Below are 19427 nucleotides of genomic sequence, written 5' to 3' on the forward strand. Positions count from 1 at the left end.
TCTGCTGTCAGTATTTACTTAAATAGGGAGAGGCTCTGTCTATGTCACCCTCAGGAGAATCACTATTTCATGGCTACATTGATTTAAGTTTTTATTTATCTACTAGGACAAAATGGTAACACAAATGCCTTATGAGATATTTTCAGAGTTTAGTCCTAGTCTCTTAAATATAACTTCATTGTTCATTTCCGCCATAGTCTTTATAAACTAAAGCAATCTTAGTAGACCTTCAAAGCAACACAGGACAAGTTGTGACTATTGACATGACCACTGGAGAATGTAACTCTTTAAAATATTCTGTTCCGATTTTTCCTTCTTTTGTTAGAACTAGTACATTTTGCAATTCTGTTACCATCATTATAAGAAATAACATATGTGGTAATTAAGAACTTGGACTCAGGAAACAGTCTGGGTTTGAATCCTAGCTGTACCACTTCCCTGCTGTGTGATCTTGAACATGTCACTGTACCTATCTGTGCTTTTGTCTGTAAAATTGATATCCTAATAATAGCTACCTCATATGTACTTGTGAAGATTAAGCAAATTAATATACATTTACTCTTTAAATAGTGTCTGGTACATGGGTGCTCACTAATTGCAAACTGCTATTTTATTACAGGAGAATATAAAAAATGATCTTAATGTGCTGTTTGAATGCATTTAATACTATTTCACCAAAGGTAATTTTAACTTAATAACTGTTAGAGTTACAAAGTATTTTCCATCTGTGTATTAAAAAAAAGACATGCAATTTCTTTTTAAGGCAACTCCAGTAATTGGATATTTCGAGACAAAGAAGGAAATAAGGTTACTTTATAACTAGACCCGTTGGGGTTAGATGTAAATTCATTTCAAATTCTTTCAGAAAATTCTGCTTTCTCTTTTAGTTATCCTCTTCATACTTCTAAAATAATATTCCCTTAGGTGGTAGGGAGAAGAACTTTAATCGCCATCTTCTGCGCTCCCTTACCCCAATTTTATTTGGCTAGCAAAAGTCTCCCAGGAATCTCAGTCAATGCCAGTCTCTCTCCCTTTCTCTGTTTTTCATGCTTCTCATCTCTCTCTCTCTCTCTCTCTTTCTTTATATGTATCTATCTCTGTCTCTCTGCCTCCAGCCCAATTTTCACTTCCCACGAGAAAACTTTTCACTGATCGTCCAGAAAGTGATTTTCCCTTCTTTGTGTCATTACCATATTTTGCTCATTATGCTCATTATGACTTATTATATTGCAATTACTATTTAATGTTTGTTTACCATGCTTGATTGTGACTTTCTTGAGAATACCAATTGTATTGATCTTTGCATTGTCAACATCTAGCACAGTGTCCACTACACAGTTTTTTTTTAATTCAGTACATATTTTTTGTACAGATACATTATGTAAGAAATGTGCATTGGGATTTGGCTAAAGATATTCCTAGATGTAATTGGAGAAGGTGTCTTTCAAATAAGTATTATTTGAAGAATACCAAGGAACCCAGTCCTCAAATTCGTCTTTTAATTGGCTTGCTGCAGTCACCTGTAATCCCCTACTAGGGATCATTTAAAGGTCTTGGTACATGTTTATCTATTTAAGACATTATCTTGTCCAGGATTAGTAAAAAATAACAAGCCAATAAGCCTATTAGCAAGGATTAGCTTATGTGAGACTGAAGAGATTGATAAATAAAAATGGTAAATTGTGATGTTAATAGGGTCTGGTGTATGGATTATTAGAGAGGGCATTGATCAGTAAGGGAGTGACTCAGAACCCTAAACACTTTGTAACTAGGAGCTGGCATAGAAGGGCATCCAAAGGTTGATAGGTATCCTGAGGGCCAACTTGGCTTATGTTGCCATTAAGCTTAGATTTGGCTTAACTGAGTCACAGCACTCAGAAAAGGGAGCTCCAGGTGAACATTTTGCTTGAGTCACTGCAGCTCTCCTCTGTCCTACAAAGGTGGAAAACCAATGTCCATGTGCTAGAGCTCACTGGGCCCATTGCAGTTATACAGGACAGGCATTGCTTACTCTTAGAAAAATAAATTAGATTCAATAGTGGGTTGAAAGTTTAAAAAAAAAGATCATAGTTTAATATAAGACAGATACTCTGCCTTGTTATTTCTTGATTCTCTGCTCATTAGAGTTGCTCAGAAAGTTAATCTATCCACACACAATTCATCACATGTGTTTACATTTCAAAAATATATTGAGATGGGAATTATTGGTTTTATAAGCCCTGTCTGTCTGACTATTAAATCATTTGCAGACTGTCAAACAACATTCACTTTGGAGGGGTTAGAAGGTCCTAGAACCGCACTGCCCCCATTTCCTTCACTGGAAAAAGCTGTTGATATATGAAAAATAGGTGTTTAAATAAGCTACCTGCTTTTGAATAGAAATACTCCAGGCATTTTAAGCCACATGTGCAGTTGGATAGAGGACTTCACATATAACTTTTGGAGCCAGTTTTATACAATGTTTATTCTCTGGCTAAAATTTAACCACATTTGGAAATTCTATGAACTTTTAAATTAGTGCTCTATCATTCTATTATTCTGGGGCCAGTTTTTGTAGCAATAACTGCAGCATCTTCTGATTTACCCCCCCCCCCCATCCATTTCCATAGGTACAAATAACAGTGCCTAGCCTGTCTTTACCTTTCCATGATCTGATACATCAGAGAAAGAATTGTCTTCGAGTACAATTTTAGAATATGCTGTTTCTTTTACTTTTATACACATACAATGGCTCTTCCCTCATATTAAGTCCCTACTTTAATTTTGTGGCTCAGGACCTTCTACTGTTTCTCAAAACTATAGACTGCCCTCTGGGTTACATTCTAGCTTATATCCTTTATTCTACCCAAAAAGCACCCACTTCCTACTCCCCTTACCTCACTATCCCTACAGTTAGCTTATTTTTAAGCCATTGTGTTCTATCCTCCATGTCTAGAAATTCTTCCCTCTTCATCTTAGCCATTGTTTCTCTCTTTCATATAAGCCTTTCCACTGAGGCACCGATCAAAATAGCCTGTGGCTTTTCAATATTTAAATGTGTTTATGAAGAACTACAATGTAATCAGTTACATCAACCAATCGATCAACTGTTTAATGATCACTATGTTCTTACAGTGTGGTAAGCATTAGAAAGATTAAAAAATAGTTATTATAAAATATAGTTTTTTCATATATTATAAAAATACATGGATTATTATGAAATATGGTTTTTTGTCCTCAACTGTGATATAATTATGACTTGAGCACAGTATTAACATAATAAAATTCCAAATACTGTGCTATAGATACAGTTAAATATGGTAGAACTCAATGGTTTAAGAACACTGCTCTAAACCCTAAGGACATTCAGCATTCAGTCTCTTAAGCAACTTTTTTTCCATTAGATTATTGGTGTCCTTCCTTCAGGACCAACCCTACCAGGTTCTAGCTTTCTGAGCTGTGCAATATGTTAGCCATTTGTCACATGTGGCATGTGGCTGAGGAACATAAAACATGTGACTAGTGTGACTGAGGAACAGAAATTTAATTTCATTTGATTCTCATTAATTAAAAATCAATTTAAAAATTCAATTAAATTCAATTTTTAGAAAACTTTTACATACATTTGGAGCAACTGAAGTTCATAAATCTACTTTTCCAACTGTAAATTTTATAAATCTAAATAAAGACCAGCATTACCAGTGAAAATTCATCACCAGAATTGAGATGTGCTACATGTGTACGTGTCAACTGGATTGTGAAGACTTAGTATAAAGAAAATAATGTAAAATACCTATTTTAAAAATATTGATTGCATGTTGAAATGAGGGTATCTTGGATACATTGGGTTAAATAAAACACATTCCTAAATTTTATTTCACTTTATTTTTACTTTAAAAAAAGTGACTACTAGAAAATTTGAAATTACACATATGGATTACATTGTATCTCAATAAGACAGCACTGTTCTAGATAAACCAGATCCGTACTAGATTTGTACATGTCCCTGAACCCCAAGGCCAGCTATTTCCATGATGTCTCTTGGTCACCCAGAGGTCTAGTGCATTTTGGCCTTCTGCTGATTCTACCATATTAATCTACGGGTAGGTTGTATTTAAAAACAGTCCTGTATTATCATGTGCTATTGTAGTGAAATATAGTGAAATACAGGCTTCTGCTCAGATGACTGTCTCTTGATCTAAATGTTTTTATATCCTTCTTGTTCACTCTTTTCTTTTGCTACAATGGCTTTAGTCTCTGTTCTAGGCTTTCTTCTTCTTCCTCAATGTTTTGTGAGAAAGTGAGTTGCTTTTTGGCTTTAGCTTCTTGTCACAATCCTTCCATTTCTGGGACAAATTTGTTCTTGGCTTTGGGCCCTTCCTTTCTGCACCCCTCCCACTGTAGCAGGTCAACTAAAGGATAATAAGAATCTTCGGGGAAACTGCTCAGGTTCCATGTGCATAAATCTAAGCAACATAGGCAGTGTTGCACTCACGATATTTGCAGTGCATAAGGCTCTGGGGCCCTGTGCTTTTTAATTTTTATTTCCTTAAATCTATTGAACATGGTCTTTAAAATTCATGTTTACCTCACCATCCCGTTATTTATCATTAATCAGATTTAGATTCAACTGGAAATTTCCTTAGGCGATTCCTCTTTTCCTTGGAGATGAAGTCCAACATCCTTGTCATATCATTTAACATTCTACACCATTTGACCCCAGCTGAATTGTCCACTTTGACCTCCAGAACCTAACTGTAGCACATCATGGTCTCTTTCTTTCTTGGCCCTCCTACCATTATTTTTTTATACCACATTTATAACGTAGCTCTTTCTGATTTTCAGTTAAATAGAGATAACTAACTAAGTTATCTGAGTTATGAAACTGCAACAATAACAATAACAGTACAATAACAATAGTTGACATTCATATAGTGCTTAGTGTGTGCTAGGCACTGTTCTAAACACTTCATATACATCTACTCCTTTCATCTTCCTTCAGTAACCTGTAAGTGTTGTTATTATCTCACTTCACTGAGCGAAAGGTTGAAATACAGCAGATCCTTGAATAACATAGTTTCTTTCAACATTATTTCATTTTAACACTGATGAGAAAAAAAACTCCACTCTGGCAGGGGCCACTGTGTGTGTAGAGTTTGCACATTCTCTCTATGTCTGCTTGAGTTACCTCCAGGCACTCTGGATTCCTTCCACATCCCAGAGGCATGCACATTAGGTGAACTGCATCTGCATGGCCCGGGTGTGAGTGTGGGTGTATGTGAGTGTGCCCTGTGATGGAATGGTGTCCTGACCAGGGTGGGTCCCAGGCTTGCGTGCCAGGAGAGGCTCCAGCCATCCAAGACCTGAACTGGAATAAGTAAACAATCATCATACTTGCTTTTGTTAATCTTTCTTAAATGTACGTGTTACTCACATTTATTTCAATGTTTAATACTAGAAGTGTTTGAGGTCTTTATTTAGAAGTTTAGTGATGTTTTTGTGACCAGAAATATAGGAACTTATCTCTTTCTTATGTCAGTAACCTATGATAAAATGTTTTGCTTAAAGTCAGTTTCTGAGAATCTATGGATGACGTTAAGGGAGGATTTGCTGTATAGGGAAGTTAAATAACGTGAACAAGACCACATAGCTAATAAAGGGTAGAACTAGTATTTCAACATAGGCACTCCAGCTTTAGAGTCTATGCTTATGTATTTGAGCTAAATCATTTTGGAAACTTTGTCTCAGGCAATTTACATAGATTTTCTCGTTTAATCTTCACAACAACTTGTGGGGAAAGCTGTTAGAACATAAAGTAACAAAAATAATTTTGGAAGCAAAAGAGATTCCACTAGACTAGACATATGGCAATTACTCCCAAAACATTAGTTTTGACAGTGCCCTACATCAGAAGTCAGTAAACTACCAGCCTGCAGGTCAATTCTGGTCCACTACCTGTTTATGCAGATGAAGTTTTATTGGATCACGCTTTTTCATGTATGTGATAACTATGGCTACTTTTGCATTACAATGGTGGGATTGAGTAGTTGAGGCTGAGACTCTATGGCCCAAAGCCTAAAATATTTTCTGACTCTTTACAGAAAAGTTTGCCAACCCTTGCTTTATACCATACCTGAAGAGTAAATGAACGTTGCTATTAATGTTAAGATTATACAATAAAAGAAGTGCTTGTTTACTGCTTCCTGCCCAAACACCCCCTTTTTTTTTTTTTTTTCTGAGATGGAGTCTTGCTCTGTTGCCCAGGCTGGAGTGCAGTGGTATCATCTCAGCTCACTGCAACCTCCATCTCCCGGGTTCAAGTGATTCTCCTGCCTCAGACTCCCAAGTAGCTGGGATTAGAGGTGCACACCACCATGCCCAGCTAACTTTTGTATTAGCTGATGAAACCTAGACAGGGTTTCACCATGTTGGCCAGGCTGGTCTCGAACTCCTGACCTCAAGTGATCCACCCAACTTGGCCTCCCAAAGTGCTGGAATTACAGATGTGAGCCATGCCTCCCCGTCCCAACCCACTATTTCTTTGAAGACCTTCTTTATATTCTCTGACGGGAGATTAGGTGCTTCACTAAGAACTAATGGTTTTATCACTTCCTGTGGCTCACATCAGCACAGCAGCCCTTCGTCTCCCATATCATATTGATTCTTTCTATGGCAGGTGTCATGCTGTTTGATTAAACTGATATGTTCTTGAAGAGCTGATGTAAATCAAAGTTTGGAACATTGAAACACATTTTCTGTTCGTTTATATTATAATTTGCGTGATGTTTTATCTACTTGAAAGGACACATAACTCTTTATAAAATGTTATGTGGCTGCTCTTTCATGATGCCTTCCTACCACTCCCCCCAACTACTAGCACTCATGTTTCTGTCCATTTGTCATTGTTCTATAGAAGGAGTTGAATCCCATTGTGAAAGCTACTATTTAAAAACAAAAAAACAGGTATAATGATTCATAAAATGCATAATATTTTTCTGATGGAAAGAATTGACCTATTGAAATTTAGTATTAATATTTTCTTAAACTGAGACACCCCTATTGTGAGCAACAATGAATGTTTATGAACTACCTCTTTTATTTAAAACATTGTATTAAATAGTGTTGATTTTTCATCATTATTAAATGATACGAACCAATGGCAATGCTGAAATAATAAAAAACCATCTTGTTATATTTATCAAAAAATAACAATAAATTACAAGAGGACTAACCATGTACTGGCATTTCGCTAAGTGCTTAACATGTATATGACTTAATTATCCCTTTAACTCTATGAATTCCATTCTCTTTTGGTCCTCGTTTTGCAATGCATACTTTGCAGTGTCTACTTTATAATGTATATTTGACATTAATCAAGGAAAAACAATACAATTGTTTGAAATTAAGCATATAAAAGAGAAGGTTAATTGATGGGTTTCTTTAATTTTCTAAGTGATGTGTAATGCTGTATATCTAAGAGCATTAGGTTTTTTTTTTTTTTTTTTTGAGACGGAGTCTGGCTCTGTCGCCCAGGCTGGAGTGCAGTGGCCGGATCTCAGCTCACTGCAAGCTCTGCCTCCTGGGTTCACGCCATTCTCCTGCCTCAGCCTCCCAAGTAGCTGGGACTACAGGCGCCCGCCACAGCACCCGGCTAATTTTTTGTATTTTTAGTAGAGACGGGGTTTCACCATGTTATCCAGGATGGTCTCGATCTCCTGACCTTGTGATTCGCCTGCCTGGGCCTCCCAAAGTGCTGGGATTACAGGCGTGAGCCACCGCGCCCGGTGAGCATTATGATTTTTTAAAAAGCTTTAGTGATACACCTAAAAAACAAAGAGTTCCATGAATAAGGGATTACATTTGGGATACTAGAAGCTATCTTTTTTAAGACCAGAAAAATTGAAAAATGTGAGATGAAATCTATATATCTGTGGGTCATTCACTTTTTATTTAGCATTTATTTATTGAATACTATAGTCCATTTTCTCATGAATCTTATATTTATGAACAGGGATGTATTCAACAAGCAAGTAAACATATTAAATTGATGATTATGAAAAGGGCTTCACACAACATGAACGGAGTGGTAATGTAAATAACAATAGAGATGACCATATAGGTTAGACATAGGAAACTCCTCTGAGAGGAAAAACCTTAAGCTTGTAGCTTGAGAATGAAAAAGAGCCTGCCATGGAGAAGGTATGGGAGCAGGTGGCACTTGTAAGTAGAAGGAACAGCATATTCTAAGAATATCAGTTAGTCTTGGAGCTAACAAGGAAAGAGCTTGACTTTAAACTCATTGATCCATGGGCTTTTTCCCCTCCCAGGAGACACTTCTGTGGCCCATCCATCTTTGGGCTTCTACAAGGAAACTTACAAAAGTTTATTAAATGTTTCCATCATCAGAATAATTAGCAATTATGGTAACTGCATTTAAAAATAACTAAAATATTTATATTAACTAATGTAGAAAATGTCTTTTTAAAAATCTCAAACTTTTGTAATAATCTGAATGCATTGTATACCCATCAGCAGACTCCCGGAGGGCCAAATGTAAGGTCACCATGGAGCAGCTATAATCCTTGTTCTTTAAGTCAGTTCCCAGCTCAGCATTCTGTCAACTCTATTTGTTTAGGCAATTTACATAACCTCTCTGGGTTTTAGTTTACTCATTAGCAAAACAAGGATAAAGATGTGTATTTAAATATTAGTGTGAAAATTGTTTAAATATTTTGAACGTAACAGACACACTATGCTTGGCAAGAAGTAGTCATTCGAATATTAATTTTGGTAGATCTTTTATGTATGTTAATAATAATGATTCATATTTATTGAGAACTTACTATAGACCAGGTGGTTTTCAAGAATTTTCAATGTTCTTAACTCATTTTATCCTCACAAAAATTCTATGAAATGATTCCACATGTTTTACATGTTTTCTTACCTCACATCTAAGGAACCTAAAGCTGGAGATTATGCAACTTGCCCAAGATCACAGAGCCAGTGAGTGGCAGAGCGAAGAATTCAACCCAGGTGGTCTGGCTTTGGAGCTTGTGCCCTTGATGACTGCCTTTTAAGTATGTTTTCTCATATAAAAAGAAATTGTTGAAAACTGAATCTTGTCAGTTTCTCAGGTAAGCAGCACAAAGCAATGTAGTACTTTGGGGTGAAATCTGAAGCTAAGAGAATGTGCTTACTTCACACAACCAATGCATGCAATGCATTCTGTTCATAAGTGACCTCTGCAGTAGATTAAGACCAGTTTTCAAAAGAAAAAAAAAAAGACAAATTGGCCATCAAGATATACAGCTTATTATTATAAAGAGTCCTGAATGTGTATCACATAAGGGATTTCCAGAGCAATTTATTGTCAAACAGATAACAGCATGTAAATTTCTAAGAATCAACCTGGCATCACTGGAAAAATCATACCCTTGAGGACTGGGTATTGTAGACAGTTCCACAGCAGCTGAATCATAAAGACCTTTATAGATCAATAACCCTCAACCTTGCTGCATTACAAAGCATCTTCATCAACAAGGAGAGTTTCAGGGAGCCACAAAAGCACAGTGGAATTATTGGAACAGGTGGGTTTTGTGTGTATGTATGTATTTTATTTTTCACAAGGTTATTGCTGGATAGATACATCATGACTTAATGTTGATATTCCAGAATAACGTAGAAAATGATACAACGGCTAAATGCATGTTACTGACTTTTTCCTCCTTTTCTGGGGCAATAGAATGCTTTTCATGCACATCCTTAAATCTAAATGAAGGATAAGTTATTGGAGTGCATTTAGTTTCAAACAACAATGTGCCCTGAGTTTTTATTCTGAAACTTTTTGTGTCCTTGAGCCTTGGTTGCTTCATCTGTAAACTTTAAAACAGTAACAACAGCTTTGTAAAATTCTTAATCCCCAAAGACATATCTCATTGAGCTACTTATCTGAGAAAAATATGACTGAGATGATTTATTTCATGGTAATTTGTTCCAAGTTAAGTTTAGATTGCTAGTTATCTTTCTTTACCATATTGCCTAACACAAGAGAAACAAGTAAATTCATACACCTATCTAATGAAAAAGTAAAAAGAAATTGTATTTTTTGAATGACGATGGTCAATTATTGCTGATCATATGAGACAGTGTTTGAAATATTATACAAAATGTTTAAGAGACATGTGAACTGAGGGTGATTTTTTAGGTTGCTTCCATTTAATTGTTAGATATTGATTAAGGAGTTTTCAAAGAAGAAATTTCGAGTGCCTCTCATATGGCAGATGTTTGATAATTCGTGTAGGAATTTATGTTCCACAATAGTTACAATGGCATTTTTATCACTGTGCTTCAGATGTGGTTTTGAGACTCAGACTCTTAGCTAACTAGTTGAAGTTAACAAAGGCTTTAAGTAGCAGAATAGGAATTAGAACCTGTACTTGTGTGAATTCCAAAGCTCTCCTTCCACTACCTTACTGCCTCTCTGTTTTAATTGCTTTGGAGTAATCTAGGCATAATCTATTTGCTTTAATCCTAATCAACTATTCTTCTGATTACATAATGTGGCATCTACAAAACTTGACTATGATGTGGTTGATTTGGCCCAGTGTATATACACCCAGATGCTTATATTTAAGATGGGGCCTGTAACCACAGACAGTTTAACTGATTTGACTGATTAATATAGCAAAAACAAGCAAAAGAAAAAAAAAACCCTTTAACATAGTTTTTAACTGAATTTACGAGTTTACTTGACTAAAACATTAGACCTGGAAAATATGTGTATGTCCAAAATATTTACACTTACATAGTAACGTAGAAATACTAAATTGTATCTACTCTATTTAGTAAAATATAACTATGAATTTAATAGTAAATATAATAAAATATGACATGAAGACATTGTTTTATAATGGCAATGAAGATTGTATCAAATTGATTAGATATACACATGGAAATATTTATGGGTAAAATGACATGATGTCTGGAATTTACTATAAAATATTCTAGCGAAGAATAAAACAATAAAAGGAACAAGACTGTTGAAAAATTGGTAAAGCTGAGTGATGAGTAGGTCCATAGAGGTCATCTTTTTCACATATGTGAAACTTCCACCATAAAGAGCTTGGAAAAACAACCAACTAATTATGTATACACTAGGTTGAGGCAAAGAAACAAGATAAATTTGATTGCTTTAATTGAATATTGGTTTAGACTTTTAGCAGTTTCATGTGTTGTTAAAAGGCATTCAGAATGCATATTCTCAGGATGTGATGACACTTTTCAATGTTTTAATAAGATGTAATTTAATAACATAAAGGTATGAATTTCAGGAAAACATGATAATGTATGTCCTTGACCAAAAGAGACTTGACTTTGGGATCACATCTAAATTCAAATTTTTATTCCGTTGAACATAACACTATAATATGACTGTAGTACAAATATTGTGTGTTTCCATTTGATTTTAATTAAAACTAAGACTTTCTCTGGAATAATATTTATATCCTAAAGAATGATGGCATATTGCTTCATTGTATGTCATTAGCCCTTCATAATTTTTTTCTTTTGTTCATCATTTAAAATGTCATTAAAACAATTACAGCCTACACTCTGCTGAATCATATAATTGGAGATGTCTTACTAAGATGAGATTTACTATGTAACTTTATTTTTAATATACAAAAACCCAACATTTTTTAGTTTTATGCTTTTAAAATGTGCAAATAAATGAGTTCTCTCTCCTTTATTGCTAAAAGAATAGTTTTTAATTACCTGCAAAAACTCGTTTTTTGGGAGCATTTTTTTAAATCACCAAATGAAGTCACCACATTTTCTATTAAGCATCTTTCTTTGGCCTCAGGCAAATTGTGAGGTAAATTTGATTGTGGTTCCCTGCAAGCCTTTCTTCTGTGGTTTATCTCTTTCTTGTGGCATTCTTTTCCTCACAGGAGCGTCAGAGTATCATTAGAGTTGAAGCTTGCTTTCCTTCACTGCTGGCCTCTTTTCCAGTCTCTGAATCTCTGTTGTCACTCAGTCTTTCAAAAAAACAAAAAAACGAGGAATCAATCAATTGCAAGTAGCCAATGCATGTATTTGGCATCTTGCTAATAAATATTAACAGTTTAAAGGTTAGCATGCCTTGGTAGATCTTCAAGGGAGTGCAGGAGTTCCAAGCCACACTTTCTTCGTCTGTCAGTTTTAACCCAGATAAGCAATTTAATTTTCATATTAAATCAAACAGATATATTGGCAGCAGGAGGCACAATTTGCATTCATGTTAAAGCAATATTACAAGACTTCAAATAAATTTCAGATGGGAGGCGGGTTGTTTTGGGAGCTGCCCTCCAGTTCCAGGGTGTATGTATTCATTCTTCAGTTTCGTCCTCACCAGTGATGCCTCTGTGGAAAAGTTCTAGAAGGGCCAGAATGTGACCTCTCTCATGTGCATTTATGTTCTCTCTTGGTTTTAATGACATGGCCTTTATGGCATTCTAAAAAACAGTGGAAATATAGATACTTTTGAAAAGGATGGGGATCTTACTGTTTTCAAATTGCTCCTTTATAGTTACTTTCACTTAATAGAGATTCTGGGGCATTGATTGCATGTGTATTTTGCTATTGATCTGACTTATTCAGAACACTTATAGAGATCAGCTATCTAGAGCACATGAACAAATCATTACTATAGAGAGACATGGTCATTGCCTTTTAGCAATGTACACCCTATCAAAGAAAATTAAAGAACAAAACCAAAAATCTATGTGTGCAATATTGTGTAAGATCAAGAGCTAGTTGGTACAGCTGCCACCAACAATTATTCAATATTTTATGGAAATTAGAGGAAAGGCATGCTTCAGAACAGAGATTTAAATAACACATTCCTCCTTTTTCATGTCCTATATGAAATATATTAAAAATGCACCTTGTCCTAAAGTTTACTTTTCTTTTGATTATTTTTAAAAAGCAGTATCTGAAAGATAAAAAAAGTACAAAAATAAAACTATTTTCTCGACTGAAATTCCATTGTACTCTAAATGATTTTCTCATTAATACTGAGAGTTTTATTAATCCAAAAATTGGACTTGGAAATTAATACAAAAATAAGTGGAAATGAAAAATAAAGCATGCTAAATGAACATTTCACTGGAATAGATGCCTGCCAGTGGTTAAAAACAAGAATCTCTGAGTTTGGATTTTCATTTAGTCTTTTGTATTATAGTTAATATGAAAATTAAAAAAAAATAGAGAGAAGCAGAAGGATCTTTGCTGGAAAATTGAATTCCTTGGGGAAAAGAAAACAACAGGAGAGGGACCAATTTAGTCGGGGCAAGTTATAATACACCAATCATGATGATTGATCCTGTGCAAGCAGAAAGCACATGGAAACAATTTAAATGTTGTCCATGAAACTACTGCTTTCAGACCTCATGGCATTTTATTTATCAGGATCACTGATTTCAGAGGCACCGTACAGCCAGGAAAGAATAAGAGGTTTGGGATGTTGTTCCTTGGGATTCAAGGTGGAAAATGTACAAAAAGAAGGGAAGCGGTTGGTATCACTTCTTGTCTCTTTGTCTACTGCTTCTGTAATAGAATTTTCCTCTGAATCTTATATTCAATGCTTACTTTGAATAGTCCATGTAGGTACATTTTGAGAATCTGGATAAGGCATTTTAGTTAGCTCCCCATCCTGTCCCTGTATTCAATTCTGTCTGGTGGGTAGGAATTCATTTAGGTGGGCTGCTTTCTGAAAACCAAACAAAAAAACTACCATTACTACTATTATGCAGGTTTTATATAGAAATACTCCGTTTTGAAAAATGACTCTTTCTTGCAGTCACTTGAAGGTAAGACAAGCTTTGTTTATACAGGCACATTTTTCTCCCTTACACATATGGAAGAAAAGTAAAACCATTGCAAAGTTATGACACTTCCAAGCAAATTCTTTTTATGATGAATTTCTTGCTTTTATTTAAGATAGATTTCCCCCCAATGTTTATATTTTGATTTTGAGGGAAAAAGTAACATTTTTGATGATGCCATTTAGTAAAGGGATTATCTGATTCTCTAAGGTTCTTGGGGCTCATTGGGCTCAGGCAGGAATTTTTCAGTGGTATGCTAGACTGGTTCTGATTGTGAAGACTGTCAGAAACCTGTGATTTCTTGAAAGGAAGAAAAGCATTCCTCTCAGCTGCTAGTAGAATAGGATGTTTATTTTTAGTTGACTTACTTTTTTTTTGGTTACAAAAATGGCAAAATGGGTGATTTGACTAAATTGACTCATTCAGAACACTTACAGAGATCAGATATCCAGAGCACATGAACAAACCCTTTTCTTTAGTTTTGCATTGGTATCTAAATTCTGGCTTTCCTGTTTACTGGATTAATATCACTAAACTTTAGCTTTGCCATCTAAAATGAAGAATAATAATACTACTTGCCTCATAGAGTTTTTGTGTTATTTAAATGAGATAATTTGGGAGACCAACATCAGCAGCTTCAAGATGAAGCTGAACATCTTCTTCCCAGCCACTGGCTGCCAGAAACTCATTTAAGTGATTGATGAATGAAAAATTCTTACTTTTTATGAGAAGCGTATGGCCACAGAAGTTGATGCTGATGCTCTGGGTGAAGAATGGAAGGGCTATGTGGTTTGAATAAGTGATGGGAATGACAAACAAAGTTTCCCTATGAAGCAGTGTGTCTTGACCCATGGCTGTGTCCATCTGCTACTGAGTAAGGGGCATTCCTTTACAGACCAAAGAGAACTGGAGAAAGAAAGCGAAATCTGTTAGTGGTTATGTTGTAGATGCCAATCTGAGTGTTCTCAACTTGAGAGAAGGATATTCCTGGACTGACTGATACTACAGTGCCTTGTTGCCTGGGGCCCACAAGAGCTAGCAGAACCCGCAAACTTTTCAGTCTCTCTAAAGATGATGTCTGTGAGCATGTTGTAAGAAAGCTCTTCAACAAAGAAGGTAAGAAACCTAGGACCAAAGCACACAAGATTCAGCGTCTTATTACTCCATGTGTCCTGCAGCACAAACGGTGGCGTATTGCTCTGAAGAAGCAGCATACTAAAAAAAAATCAGGAAGAGGCCGCGGAATATGCTAAACTTTCAGCCAAGAGAATGAAAGAGGCTGAAGAGAAGCACCAGGAACAGATTGTCAAGAGACACAGACTGTCCTCTCAGCGAGCTTCTACTTCTGTCTCAATCCAGTCAAAAATAAGATGTTTTGAGTAACAAATAAGATCAGACTAAAAAAAAAATAACAGAGATAATTTATGACCTTAATGCCTAGCACATAAACATCAGCTATTACTCAGATTCATAACAATATATCTAGATTTCTATTCAACTTGTAGGAACAGAGTGAAAATGCCTAATTGCTTATGGGGAGAAAGAGAGGAAGGCATTTCTTCTTTCATTGTAGAGATTGAGAAACTTGGACACAGGGCATTCAAGGACACAGGTTATCTACTATGTGGCTTCTTTTTCTGTTTTGTTTCTACCGTCCACATTTCTCCACCCCCGACCTTGCCAATCTCTTCTCTTTTTCTGTGTCTGCTTTCTCCTTGCTTATACTCCTCTTCCTCCTTGCTACTTGAAATTCCATAAAATATTTTTTCTTCCCTGGGCCTTTGGACATGCTGTTCTCTTTGAGGGGGATGGTCTTTCCCTCCAATCCCTCTGTTCATTGAATTTGAAATTATTATTCAAAGCAACATGTCTTGCTTCTATATTTTCTGATTCGCTACTGGGTGTTCTTTACGCTTCTGTGAGTACCACTTGTATTCTGAACCTATCTTCAAACCATTTCTTGAACTGTGATATTAGTTATTTATGTACTCGATTTTATATACAGACCAAATTGCATATTCTCTCTGAGTAATGGGATAGGAAAATGACATAGGTAGGCAGTATGAAGAGATCCCTTAAATAACCATTTCCAAATAACTCTATGGAAATGCTAATAGATATGAAAGGAATGCTGCTGACTTACTTTGAGGAAACTACAAGTACATCAATGTGGTAATACCGAAGGGAACCTTAGAATGACAGGATTTTAGAGAGGATCTTAGGAGGATGATAACAGGAAAACATTTAACTTCTCAGGGATTAAATTTCTCACAGATCTGAATTTCTGTGAGGATGCTCTATCACATCTTCCCTAGCCGTGATTTCTATGCCTTCTCAACCCTTGATTTCCAGGGTCTTCCTCAATAACAGAGCGTATGTGGATTCTTCCTGGGGATAATTATCCACCAAAGATGGGAAGGTACCATGGACAGCCTAGAAATTTATGAATCTCCAGTCCATTTTGTTGCCCACCCTGTGCTCCACTGAGTGACATCAGTGGCTGTGGGACATAATCTGCCATGAGGCAAACAGTAAATTGACACTACATCTACTTTCCAGAGTCCTGAATAAATAAGTGAGGGGCTAGGAGGGGAATATATGCTCTTGATGTCTTAGCATTTAAGTTATTCTTAGATATAAAATAATACTTATGGCAGGCTCTATCCCCCAGCTTAACTGACGCACAACAATCTTTCACTCAGCAACCAAGCTGGAAACTATGCTCCTATTCTCACCCAGCTCCTCCCACTCCCCGGTGCTACTCGGTGGACCTCCTAGATATCTAATCTACTCTTGTCAGCATCCCTACCTACATCTATGCCTGCACTAGCTTTGAAACTAAATTGAATGATGCTTTCACTTTAATCTATTTTTCTCACTCAGACAGGAGTTCTTTATATAGGATCCAGTTTTATGGCATTCCCCTATGTAAAAACTGCCAAGAGCTTCCACCTTCTTATAGGATTATGTTATGTAACCCCCTTCCCAATCTGGCCAGTTTGTGTTTTCCTATTCCTAAGATCCTCTCTGAGATCCTGTCATTCTAAGATTCCTTTTGATTTTCCACATTGATGTACTTGTAGTTTTCTCAAAACAGCATGTCATTTCATATCTCTTAGCATTTCCTTATCTTGTTACCTGCCAACAATGCCTTACCCTGAACCCCACTCTCTTTTACCCAGCTAGTTCCTATTTATTGTTTAAGATCAGCTTCAAATGAAATCTTCCCCATTATATTTCTGTGTATCTACAACATTGGGTGCTAATACATTACAGTATTTCTCACGTTAAATTCTAGCCATTTGCGTAGTTCTCTCTCGCTAGACTGTGAGCTATTCATTTTTATAATCCCACCTTCCCACACATTTCAACCACCCTTTCTTCAATCCCTAGCAGTAGCTATTATATAGTAGATGCTCAATTTACTCAAAAATTAAATTGAACTGTTAAATAGGAATGACTGCAATTTAAATAAAATATTTACATATTTTAAATGAATAAATTAATTTTAGAATAAATATACTGAAAATTCTAGAGTTCTCAGTTATATTCCTCAAATAAATTTCCTAAATAAGAGCAGCTAAATTATATATTTTTTTTAAGTTATAAACACTTGAAGTTCTCAAGTTGAAAAACTTGGATTATATTAATGGTCATGTATAAAGTATAAAATGATCATGTATAAAGTTAATTTTTAAAAGTTTGCAGATTAACAAAGCAGATCTACTGACTTTTGCTAATGTTCTAGCTAGTGAACTAGACTTCTAGACTTTGTAATCTAATTAAAGTGGTTTTTTTTTTTTTTTTTTTTTTAAACTCCAAACTTTCAGTGTCTCTGGAGTGCTCAGCTATAGTGTATGATTAGTTAAGAAAACATCTGCATATGCTCACTTAGGTGGTTTGCCTTTAAGTCTCAGGTTTTCATTTTTGAAATTATCTTAAACAGTTTTTAGACTTTGGTGTCCAGCTACTGTTTTTCAAGTGTTAATGGAAAAATAAGAACAACAACAACAACAAAAAACTTCAAAGACCTGGGCCCTTTAGTTAAAATAAAATAATCAGAAAGTTCTCATAGTTATTGGGGGTTTATCTGGTTTAGTAGAAATTATTTGAGTTGTACTGTCATCTTATTGATTTTTTTTTTCCAACAAGATTACTCTTTGGAGACTAGGAGTCCTTGGTATGCAATTTTAGTACCTCACCTTTCCTCTACCTGTAAAAAAGGATTTTTAAAAATGCTGTTTGAGCATTTAAAAATTTTTAGAAAATAGTTTTCTGAATATCCAGCATTAGCTTTGCACTCCTCTTTCTTTGGGCAAAAATGAAGAGTATGAAGAAAACTGCCGAAGAAGAGTTAAATAATCACCCTTTTCTGAGCCAAACCCAGGGCCTCTTGGTTGGGTGAGATCAAGTATCAGAACAACATTTTTTAATTTGTGTCCTTTAAAAGGGTTGTTTTCAGGACACTGTGAGGAATGTGAGGTTTGGCGTCCCTTTTCACGTAGGAAGTGCTGAAAGGAACACTTTATGCCTTTTATGACTATATGTTTCATGAAGAATTTTTAACTTGGTCATGGTGTACAACTAGAATAGTATTTATTAACTTTGAGCTTGATAGAGCTGTGTGCATCTGCAGTCAGGCCCAGCTACTCCTCCTCCATCAGGTGCTTCTACATCCATCTCCTTTATCCACTCCATCTGACCTCCTATTGCCACTCCTATTGGTTTCCCATTTGAAATGCCTCTAAAACACACCCTTTCTCACCCAGGCCTTTCTATCTTTTCCTCCTCATTCCGTGTTCTCTCTGGTTTAAACCATTCTTCACACAGCTCTTACTCATCTTCACCCCTTTTCCAAAATGTCCCAATTTATCATATAAATTGAAATGGTTTGCCTAGTTTACAAAATGCTCCTGAATCTGTTCCTATTGTCTACATCCAGTCTTAATTGTTACTGCTCTTTTGAACCTACTCACAAATTTCCTGTTTTCCAAAGTAGTGAATTTTGGCAAATGCTTCAGAGTCAGAGCTGTTTGTTAAAAAATGTACACTGCTGACTTCAAACTTTTGGGTTCCAGCCTGGGAATCTGCATTTAAGTGGATTCTTCCAAGTGATTCTTATGTGCATTAAAGTAGAAAGCCTCTGCCCACTTGCCTCTCCTGTCCTCACTGACTCTGCTTCTCTTTAAATTCTAGAAAACATAACTTTTCTTCATAGGGTGAAGTCTCTGATACATATTCACTTAAGCTGCTCTCTGATTATTTGTGTTTCTGCAACTGGAGTATAAGCTCCCTGAGGCAGGGGTCATGTTTATATTGTATGATGAGACAGAAAGATCACTGGGCTGGAAGTTGGACAAGTTGACTTCTATTGCAGTTTCTACCTATGAGGACAAACATGGGCCCTTACCATCTCAGTTTGTTCACAGGTGAGGGTGAGAACTGGCAGCAATGATGTTTAAGTTCCTCTGTGCTCTAAAAGCTGCAGTGTCACAGTTGTAGAAAGGTCGAGAGCTTCAAATCTTTGCTCTGCCATTAGCTGTGTAATTTTAAGCAACGAATAATTTCTCCAAGTCTTCAATGAGG

At 35.9% G+C, this 19427-nt stretch overlaps 1 pseudogene; it reads left to right on the forward strand.

Moving 5' to 3' along the window:
* Positions 1-14475: 14475 nt before the first annotated feature.
* LOC713385 (small ribosomal subunit protein eS6 pseudogene) lies at positions 14476-15224 on the forward strand (annotated as a pseudogene).
* Positions 15225-19427: the final 4203 nt, after the last annotated feature.

The sequence above is a fragment of the Macaca mulatta genome, chromosome 11 (genome assembly GCF_049350105.2).
Source record: "Macaca mulatta isolate MMU2019108-1 chromosome 11, T2T-MMU8v2.0, whole genome shotgun sequence".
NCBI lineage: Eukaryota > Metazoa > Chordata > Mammalia > Primates > Cercopithecidae > Macaca > Macaca mulatta.